Source organism: Triticum aestivum, chromosome 1A (genome assembly GCF_018294505.1).
Source record: "Triticum aestivum cultivar Chinese Spring chromosome 1A, IWGSC CS RefSeq v2.1, whole genome shotgun sequence".
Lineage (NCBI taxonomy): Eukaryota > Viridiplantae > Streptophyta > Magnoliopsida > Poales > Poaceae > Triticum > Triticum aestivum.
This window is the reverse complement of record NC_057794.1, coordinates 567,464,996-567,475,959: the sequence shown is the minus strand read 5'-3', so window position 1 is coordinate 567,475,959 and position 10,964 is coordinate 567,464,996. Positions and strand designations below refer to the sequence as shown.

Below are 10,964 nucleotides of genomic sequence, written 5' to 3'. Positions count from 1 at the left end.
TCTTCTCATATTACCCCCACTGAGAGACATGATGCAGAAAGGTGGCCTTATGTAATCTTTTTCTGCACTTTTGTAGTATGAAACCTCACGTCCCGTCGATAGATGCTGAAAGCGATTGAGCTGCGAGAGATGGAGCTGACGGCCATGCATGCAGACAGGGTCCAATGATCCCTTTTCTGGTCAGAGGAATTATCGTTGTCTGTGGATTGAGATTGCATTTGGTGTTATCTTGGACTTAATCCTGGGGATCTCGGACCGGGTTATCGCTCATGCTTTTTATCCGAGAAAATTGTAACGATTCCAAAGTGAGTGGCTACTGTCACATGTGAGGAGTAAGTAATCTATGGATACATGTCACTTGCTCAATAATAGTACTATCATTTTTAGAACCTAAGAGCAACTCCAATGAGGCGACCCATTTCGTCCGCCCGCGTCCGTTTGGGTCGGCGCGGACAAAAGTGACGGCCCAACGCGCCGATTCAAACGGATGCGCGTCCGTTTTTCGTCCGCGGGTGACCCATTCCAGGCTCAATTTTGAGCCGGATTTGCGTCAGCGCGGACAGGAGACGGTCACGCGCGCGCCTACTCCTCTCCCCGGGCCGGCCTGTCGGTGACAGCCACCACCATTTCCTCCCATTTTCTCTCAAAACACTCCTGCCCGCGCGCGCCCCCACCCCCCAACCAGCCATGGAGAATGCCATCGACCTCGACCTTGACCTCGACGACGCCGCCGGCCTCGCCTCCCTCGCATCGTCCGGCGCCGTCGCCCCCTCCGGAAAAGGCAAGCCTCGTGCCCCGCGCAAGACCGCCGCGGCGACCAAGCCGAAGAAGGCGTTGACGCCCGAACATCGGGCAAGGGAGTTGGCCAAGAGGAAGGGCCGGAGGCACGCCGCGGACGCGAGGGATGAGGCCGCTGCGCAGGCCGCCGCCGTCGCCGCCGCGGGGGAAGACCAACTCCAAGGAGGACAAGCGAGATGCGGCCACCAACGCCTTGATCACAAGCGTGGACGGCATGATGAATAAGAAGGACTCAAGGGAGGAGGAGCGCCGGCGTTTCAAGGCGGAGCAAATGGATGCTTTCATGGAGATCCAAAGGAGGAGGCTTGATCTTGACGCCGAGAAGCAAGCCAAGATGTTCGAGCTCGAGGCGGAGAAGCAAGCCAAGATGCTAGAAAGCGAAAGAAGTGGCTCTTGCAAGCATGATGACCGGGGTGGAGATCATGAAGGTGGATCTCAACGCCTTGTCGCCAAGGAAGAGGCCATGGTTCGAGAAGATGCAGGACGACATGCTCAAGTTCGACGACGAGTGATCTATGGCGTCGAGGGACCATCTTTTTTGTATGCCGGCAGGTGTGCCGGCATGACTAGGGGAGCCGCGATGGCGTGGTCGAACTCAAGTCCCACCATTTTGTGTGTGCTGGCATGTGTGTCGGCCGGCTGGCGAGTGCGTCAGCATGAACTGTGGTGTTTTCTGAAGCCGGCTTTATATGCCTGCGCTGGCATGGTGCCGGCATGAGACATGGCCGCTGGCATGATCGGCCGCGGGCCTTTTTTATTTAAAAGTTGAATGCGGACATGAAATGGGTCGGCGTGTTGGGCGCATTGCCAACCCAAATGCAAAACGGGGCGGACGACGAGCGGGCGGGCAATCCAAACGGACAAAAAGCGGACAAATGCGCCGTTCGTTTGGGTCGTTTCATTGAAGTTGCTCTAAGTGCTGCATTTCATATGACAAATTTATACAGATAGAGTTGCTCAGAACTCTACTGTGGCATTCAGATGCTCAGAACCTGTCTTCTCTCGCACCATTTACAGTAAGAGAGAATCCTCATCTATCAACACTTTTTTTTTGCAACATAAAAGAGTTTTATTGCTTACTTAAGCAGGCAAACAGTCACGATACAACGTGTTCATTAGGAAAACAGGAGTGTAATTAAGCCATAAACATCTTCTCCTAACACTTGTCGCCTGCTTCGCACATAAATGAGCCGCTTCATTAGCTTCTCTACGTACGAATTTCAGCCTAAAACTCTCAAATTGATCAGAAAGCTCTCTGATCTCTTGAAGAATGGCAGCTATCTCCGAACGATCGAAGGTATCTGACTCCCACAACTTAACAATAGCTTGAGCATCAGTTTCCACCTCAACTTTGCTGAAACCTCTCTCAATAGCCATTCGAACCCCATCTCGAATTGCTTCTGCTTCCATGGACTATGAGCTAGCTGCAAAATTATACCAAAGGGCTTGTGCACGAAGTAATGCACCCTCCCTATCCCGAATAACCAGCCCAGTCGAACCTTGACAAGAAACATCATCAAAGGATGCATCTAGATTAATCTTCATCACGCCTTCATGAGGTGGATTCCATTTTATTTGTTTTGATTGCTTCGGCTTGCTTACTTTTCCAGCACTTGTTGAGTCCATTACCGAGTCTATCACCCATCTTACTGATTGCATGATACAGCGCCCAGACTCTCCATGCTTTCTTGCATTTCGTTCAGTCCAGATCGCCCATGCTCCACTTAAAATTATACAAGCTTCAGATTGGGGTATCTTTGTACCATCCACCACATCGAACATCCAAGAGTGTGGATGTAGGTCAGGAATTTTTATGCCAGTTAGGGACTTCACCTGCTCCCAGAAGATCCTTGCCCAAGTGCAATCAAAGATAGCATGCATTGTAGTTTCCTGTTGATCACAAGTGTCACAGAAATCAATACGTTCCATATGTCGTCGCTTCAAAACGGCACGACAGGGTATAAAGTCATGGATAATACGCCACCAGAAATTCTTCACCTTGGGAGGGACCTCAAGTTTCCACATTTTCTTCCATACCTTCTCCTGATTGATGCTAGACCCGGGCTGGTAAGTTTGATGACTTTTAGAGAGAAGAACTCTATATGCCGATTTCACAGTGAAATGACCATGTTTTTCTGGTTGCCAAGCCCAAATATCCTCAGCTGAATTACTAATCGGAATCCTGCATATTACACTAACATCCGGTTCCACAAAATTTGCATTAATCAAATTCATATTCCATTCACCATTGTCTGCGTCAATCAATTCTTCCACCCTACTGATAGCTGCATCAGGAAGCTGAATTAGGGGTTTGAAACCATGGTTAAAAGGAATCCATGGATCCTCCCATGGGTGAATAGAAGAACCATCACTAACCCTCTTTATCAGGCCTAATTTTAGACCCTCTCTGCCATGAAGAATGGCTCTTCAAATATGCGAAGATCCTCTTTTGTTCTTAGCTGACATAAATTTATGATCATGATAGTACTTACCCTTTAAGACTCTAGCGCATAGAAAATCTGGTGATGTAAGCAACCTCCAGCCTTGTTTCGCCAGCATAGCCTGGTTGAATAATTCAAAATCCCTAAAACCCATCCCTCCTTCTCCTTTACTCATCTATCAACACTTGTTACATATGGAAAGCACTTATTGGGGGATGAAGCGATTCATCAGCGGAACAGAACTAAAAGTACATGTTCTGTACCTGGCATGCTGAGTTTTGGCGTGCAAAGTCAAGGGACGAGATGACCCCTGTTGCAAAGGGCAATTCGATCTGTGGAGATGCCGTTTGCACCAGTGCCACACAGTATAAACATTGGAGATCGGACCCTTTCAGCCAGGCTGATCACTGTAGCAGTTGGTGGTGCATGGATGGTGTTTATTCACAAATAATCATTCCATACATGGGACCCTTTTGACTTGCTCACCTTCATTATTTTATTATTTTTAGGGCATATTCTGCCTCCTTTTCTGGATCAGCACAACGCAGCCTTAGGTTCACACTCCATCTTGCGGACAAAATTACTGTTCTGACCCTTAAGGCAAACTAAACCCCGATTTGACCTCGTTCCGAAATTTTTTTCGTTTCTGACCTTTTCTGGTGACGCCAAGGTCCCTGGCGTCTGGGTTACGAAGCAGACGCCGGGGTCCCTGGCGTCTGGCCCCTGGCGTCTGCTTCGTAACCCAGACGCCAGGGACCAGGCGGGCAGGCGGGCAGTGCGGGCCAGGGGCCAGACGCCAGGGACCCCGGCGTCTGCTTCGTAACCCAGACGCCAGGGACCTTGGCGTCACCAGAAAAGGTCAGAAACGAAATTTTTTTCGGAACGAGGTCAAATCGGGATTTAGTTTGCCTTAAGGGTCAGAACAGTAATTTTGTCCCCATCTTGCTGCAGGGAACATCCAAATTATTTCAGTGAGTGGATAGAGTGGCGTTTCTACATATCACCCCTGAATGTTACTGTGTCACATGCACGAGCTGCATGCTCTGTTCTGCTGCACTCCATCTCTCCGGACTACGGCCACGACTGTTTGATTTCTACAGCCTCAGCTGTTTGATCTGCGCAACCAAGCCAAACTCATGCTGCCCTGACAATCACAGAGCCATGCCCATGCACAGACTACGTAGAGGTCAACCTCTGCATCGGCTACGTAGAGGGTGTTTCACACTCGCAACCAGTTTTCCGCCGATCTTTTTTAGTTTGTAGGCGACAAAACACTTTCATGACCGACGTGAGTGAGACAAGAGCACACGAACTGGTCCAGTCAATCCATGCATGCAGACTCATGGCGTACGTTGCTGCTGATGGTGGTCACGGCTACACTATCGATCGGTACGCAGCAGAAGCGCGTTGCAGTATGAGCAAAGGTCAGCAGAGACCTACGATGGAGGCAAGCGCGTGCGCGTGCCCGTGCGTGGCACTGACAAATGCATGTATGCAGCTGCGTGTTTACCCGAGGTCAACTTCGGTAAGAGCAACTCAAACTCCACGGACCAAATCCGCTGCTAATCTATATCTATATCTATATATCTATATCTATACCTATACCTATACCTATACCTATACCTTATATATATATATATATATATATATATATATATACCCTTTATTTTACTAATAAAGCGTGTATTGCTTCTGGTCGTACGTCACCGGCCGGTTTGCAAAAAAGTCCCCGTGGTTTCTGATATTCAACCCGTAGTCCCCTTTTAAGTTGCTAATATGAGAAAATGTTTCGTTCTTGCAAAAAAGGCCTTGTAGTTTGGGGTATTCAACCCTCGGTACGAGCAAATTCGTAAAGAAAAAAAAACAGGACCACACACGGCGCATGAATTCGCCTCCTCTCCTCTCGCCCATGCCTCGCCGCCGCCACCACCCACGCCGCACGCTTCCGGCGAGCTCCGGCGCTGCGCAGAACGCCCCCGAGCTCCCCACGGTCCGCGCCTCCCTCCCCTCCGGCTAGATTCTCTGTTCCCAGCCTCTACCACCCGCTCGCAACCCCACCTCCGTGGCTAGGGTTTCGGACATGGCTTCAACGGCACGTCTCCGGCGGCCCTAGGTTCGTCCCTCCTTCCTTTCGGTCAAGTCTGGGTGGAGGTGGGCGGCGACTTGGTTGTGGAGGGCTGAAGCCTGAAGGTGCTGGGGCTGACGAGCTCCTGCCACTGTATGTGGATTGAGCTGGATGGGCACTGGGGTGATTTGGGGATCTGGCTGCTAATGCTGCGATAAAACGTCGTTACGATTTTGAGTGATCTAGGGCCGCTCATTGTCTCTTGTGGTCGGCCCCGCAGCCACTATTCTGAACGACCGTCACGGTTATCCGCAACACACCCATCTGCTGCACATCTTTATATGTATGTAACCTACGGAGAATAGGAACAATCACTACAGAGCCTGAAGATTGTTTTTATTTCTTTCATTGTCTTTCACCGATCTATCATTATTTCATTTGTCCATGTAGATTTAGATAACATGAGATGAGCTGATGATACGTGCTACTATTTGAAGACACGATTATCTACTGCAGAATTGTTGATGTATTTGTGCTGACAGGTTATGCAGTACTTGAAACACTTTAATTAGAGGAATTAGAGTTACAAAGTTCTGACTCGGTTCATGGGGCAATCTGAAAGAGAACTTGGTGATGTCAAGTAATTCTAAGAGCATAGGCATTATCCTTTTTTTAAATAATGGTAAGAGCATAGATCCCATCGACCAGGAATTAATCCATCAGGCAAGCAGAAGACTGAACGAAACAGTACCTTCATATATTATTTCCAAGACCATTAATGTTGTTTTCTTTACTGTAAGGAACCAGCTTAAGGCCTTTATGCATTGAACGAACTACCAAGATTTTTCTATCTTCATGTATGATCCATCTTGCATAGACACATGCGTAGCAATGGGATACTATTTGGTATGAACAACATCATTATCTTGCAATTCTAACATGTATGCATTTAACTTATTTACACACATAATAGTGATGCATCTTGCGTATCTGCTTATTGTATCTGAATCTTCAATGCAATTAACTGCTTAATTAGACAGCAGCAGGATTGAGCGATCTGGCATATAAGCTTTGCTCAGTGGTTCAGATTATCACTGTTAGTCTTCTGGTCTTGTCAAGTTTTTAGACTTCTTGAGGTCGCTCAACCAATCTGGCGTAAAGCTATGAAGAGATTTTGCTTGGAAAGATTACTGAAAGGATACCTTCACTTCATTTTATCCCCTAGATTAGTATAAGTATATATTAAGCCCCCGTTTATTTAGATGTATAGCTTGCATGGCAGTCTTGTTTAAACAGATTTTTGGGGCATTAAGCAATGCATACTCTGCTCACCATTTTTCTCATGTGTGTTGTTAGCCAAGCACTTGCTTTTCAAGATATCCTTTCCGATGTTAGGCTGGGCTGCGTGATTCGTCGATGTCTGCTCAATACAGTTGTGGTGATCCCGGTGACGAGGACATTAGGGACATCGGCCCGGCGGAGTCTGGTGAGTCAGCTATGAAGCCAAATCCGCAGTCACCAGGGACCAGGGTGGATCGAGAGGTATGCGTGTCTGAATTCCGTGTTGTGAATATTTGTGCTAATTTTCTGGCGAGTTGTGACGAGGGTTAGAAAATGGAATTAGGCATTCATTTTGATGTAGTGTTGGCGTGTGGTGGGGTAGGGTGCTGTGGTGAAAGTAATTTTCTGATAGAGGCGCTATTGTGAATCAATGTTCTGTACTGAAAAAATGCATGTAGTTATGTTGCTGAAAGAGGTTAGGCTGTTCTGCCAGGTCACTGCGAGAGTTGCAAAAAGATTTTGCGTTGCTGCGCCTCAGATTTTGCGCGTCCATGGACTTAAGTTGTGTGTTTGATTTTTCCGTCATACAGTACATTTAGAGTTATTTTTGATGCAGTGTTGGATGCAAAAACGAGCTGTAGATCACGCGCATAAGATTTTGTAGGGGTAGTGAAAAAATTGGTACCTAAATCCGTGTACAGAGGGTGGGTGATGAGTTCATGATTTATGGTGGGAGGATGGGGTCTGTTTTGCATCGCTCAGTGAATAAAATTGCACCGTAGTTCAGGAATGCGGTCGCCAAAAAACGGGGGACAGGCGCCATTTGGGGTAATTTCAGGAAAGAAAAACAGTGCTCTGGCCTGTGTGTTTTTCTGAAAGCCCTCACGGCCTTCCGTGTGGTTTTTTTTGTCTTATCTTTTTTAATCATTTTGCGTTGTATTGGTAATTTTGTTGTGTCTCAAGTGTTTCGCCTTGAACGACAGGTCGCTGATTTGGCTTTTGCTTTATCACAGAGTTCTTGTGGGAGCGAATCCTACAGAGCGAACCCTATGCCCCGTTAGTATGGGTACTCTTGAGAAGTCCATAAGGGCTTTCACAGAGGCATGTAGAAGAGGTCGTCAAGCCGGAGTTGGGCACCACATTTGCCTCGCTGACAGAGGCATACGTCTTTTACAACCTGTATTAGTGGGAAAATGGGTTTAGTATCAGGCATGGGAAGAGCCGATTGAATCCCGACAAGCGGAAGACCATGCAAGAGACTGTTTGTGGTTGCTCAGTATGTATATCAATTAAAAATTCAGTTCTCCTTCACATTTGCGCTGGATGGAGGGTCTGGTCTGATGATAAAACATCTGTTGGAGCAGGGGGAGGCTTTGCGTGAGAATACAAGGTTGTGCCGCTGTGAGTGTCCTGCGATGATAAGGCTGCTACGGACATCAGATAATGGGTGGTATACAATGGAGCACCGGGTAAAGCATAACATTGTTATGATGCCAATGTAGAGAGATGTTGCACTGGCCATCGCACACGCACATTGATGTGTACACGAGCGGGGTGCGGGACTGATCTAAACAAGAGAAGCAAGATTGGACAGAGGGGGCAATGGGGCAGTGGGAATCATTCGTGGTTGCGTATTACAGTGGCGGTGGGCTGGATGACGATTGCAGTAGGGATAGCGCCCCGCGGAGTCCGAAGAGTCTGCACTGAAACCAAATTCGAGAGCACACGGTAGACTAAGAGGTATTGGATAACTTAGCAGAATATGTGTTTTGTCTGACAATACTGAGGTTAGGGTGTGTCTTCAGTGGAAGGAAACTGAAAAAGAGATCCTAAAAGGTTGTAGAGTTAGGAGTGGCTGTCATTTGTGATTTTTGTTCAAAAAAAACCAAGGATCTATTGTGGAGTGTGAGAAAACAAATTATTTTTATTTCATGTAATTTATGACCTCAAACCGTACGATGCCAGCAATAATTTAGAACTGTAGGAAAATGAGAGTTGACTTGGAATTCTGAACTGAATCAATGACGATCCTGTGATTATCAGATTTTTAATGTATTCCTTGTGCCATAAAAATTTCTGCCGATGCAACTGTGAGCTCAGGGGCAATTTATTTTATATTTAGTTGCAATAAAATGCTATGGTTGCTGTTGGCTTTGCATGCCTGATTAGCTCGGCTGATGAATGTTGTTCCTCAATTAAAATGATCTGGGATTTTTTTCATGCCAATAAATACTCTTTGAATTGTTTGTGTTTTGCACAGAGTTCATTTAGCAAGAAATGTGATGTCTGAAGGGATGCACATGTCTCCTTGGTAAAAAAGAGATCGCAATTAACGCAAATCCAATGCATCAAGGTCAGCAGTTCCATATTTTTATAACCGAGAGTGTGCCACTTCATGCATGCACATTTTTTTATTGTCGATAAAACGCCCGATAATTCGCGAAATGTCTGAATGAGATAAATAGATAGATAGGTAGCGATAGAGAGCATGTGAGTGATGCAGCATCATGTGGTCTTGAGCCGTTGTACTAGGGAAGCTGATTTTTTTTACCGTTGCAACGCACGGGCATTTTTACTAGTATATATATATATATATATATATATATATATATATATATATATATATACTAATAAAAGCAAGATGATATTCTTGGTTTCGTCCCGCATCTGATCCTATGTTAGGTGTATTATAAAAATACACAATCGAGGTGGTACTAATTACCCGCAGAGAAAACGGTTGACGTCTAAAGAAATTGTCCGCGTGCAGACAGCCCACTCGGGCCTTATCTGCCAATGAAGCAGGCCCAATAGAAAATAGAAAAGTAGGCAAAGGCCTTACCGCCAATGAAGCAGGCCCAGTAGAAAATTAGGCAAAAGATATTGCTAAGGAGTCGAACCTGCAATCTCACGATCTTTCCTTACCGCTGCAACCACTGAGCTATACAAAGTTTGTGCCCTTAGTGGAAGGTTCAACCTACTTATATGCATGCCAGTGCCATGTAGCCTTTCTTTACAGCATTGCCACTGACGGACATGTTCAACTGGGCAGGATGGTGAGTCGATTCAGCCTCTTGGTAAAACGATTGGACGGAGGGATTTGTAAGCTGCTAAACTTTAAATGATGCCAGAGCATGCGACCTGTTGGACAGGTCAGCCTCTCCGTGGATTGAACAGATTGATTCTTATAAACATAAACATGCAGATTACAAAGAACAATTGAATGCACACGAACGCGGAAGTTCGGCCGGCGCTGGCCATCGGCCGACCACATAATATATAATCTATATCTATAATACATGTTCCAATTATGAATCGAACTCCCAACCTCTGATTTGGTTCACGTAGTTGGTAGCCAACCGATATATATTCAGCCTATGCTAAAGACGTGATTTGATATTTATTAGTCCAACCTCGCTCTTTTAAATCAAATCCCATCATTTTAGATACGCACGTGAGTTGTATTAAAATCAACCAGCCAAGAGAGATCCATTAAATCCAAGTCAAAAAGAAAGAAAGAGACCACATAAAGGCAAGGAGTGGGGGGACGAACATGCTGATCAGTATGCTCGTGATCGAGTGATGGCCTGCAGGAGAGGCCGGAGTTCATGGGGTCGTCGCTGCAGTACTTGCATAAATTCGTGAACAAATATCTGCATGCAACGTACGTCAAGATAAACATGCATGCTAGGCAGCAGGGCCACTATTAGCCGGTGGCATTGACCACTTTTGGCTGCGCTATTCTAATTTAACATGAACACATGACATCAATGGTCTTAGATACAACTTCTAATCTCCCTCAAGAGAAAAGGTAGATACAAGTTCTAATATAATCATCTGGGACCTACTGCTCCAATCAGTTTTCTCCTCCACCGGATTTTCTTTTAAGTTTACCCATGAATTCTTAATTAGAAAACGATAGATCATGCTGAGATGCCCTTTTAGTTTGCATAAAATACCTCTATTTAATATATTTTTCATTTGAGATTTTCATGAGTTATAGGTAACAATGCTTCATCGTTTGGATAGAGATTTAGCTACATATGATCATGTCATGTGGCATCATGAGCATTCGTTTATCCAAAAATCCAAAGGTACCAATGTGCATTCTCTATAAAGAATTGTCAGATCTCTCTTCTCCGTGTGCGTATATATAAAAGAAGCGGCTATTTATTTTTTGGATATTGTGTTATTGCACGGAAAAAATGAGCTATTATGCATAATTTGTTTATCTAGATAATATGGTATTGTGGATTGTGGATTGTGCTTCTTTTACTTAAATGTTGTAGTTAAAACAAGTAAATGTCTAACCATTTTCCCATCAGCTAATGTCTCGATCGTGCTGTCCGGACACTTTAGGTCATCTAACATCATGTAGCAAA

The 10,964-nt window shown here is 45.6% G+C and overlaps 1 long non-coding RNA gene across 3 annotated transcripts; it reads left to right on the top strand.

Moving 5' to 3' along the window:
- Window positions 1-5,093: 5,093 nt before the first annotated feature.
- LOC123068520 (uncharacterized) lies at window positions 5,094-8,536 on the top strand. Of its 3 annotated transcripts, none has more exons than XR_006431816.1 (3): window positions 5,094-5,352; window positions 5,847-6,846; window positions 7,599-8,536. It is a non-coding gene; the product is annotated as an uncharacterized lncRNA (long non-coding RNA). The 3 variants fall into 3 exon arrangements; XR_006431814.1 differs by having other exon boundaries at window positions 5,094-6,846; window positions 7,599-7,861; window positions 7,950-8,536; XR_006431815.1 differs by having other exon boundaries at window positions 5,094-6,846.
- The last annotated feature ends 2,428 nt before the right edge of the window (window positions 8,537-10,964 follow it).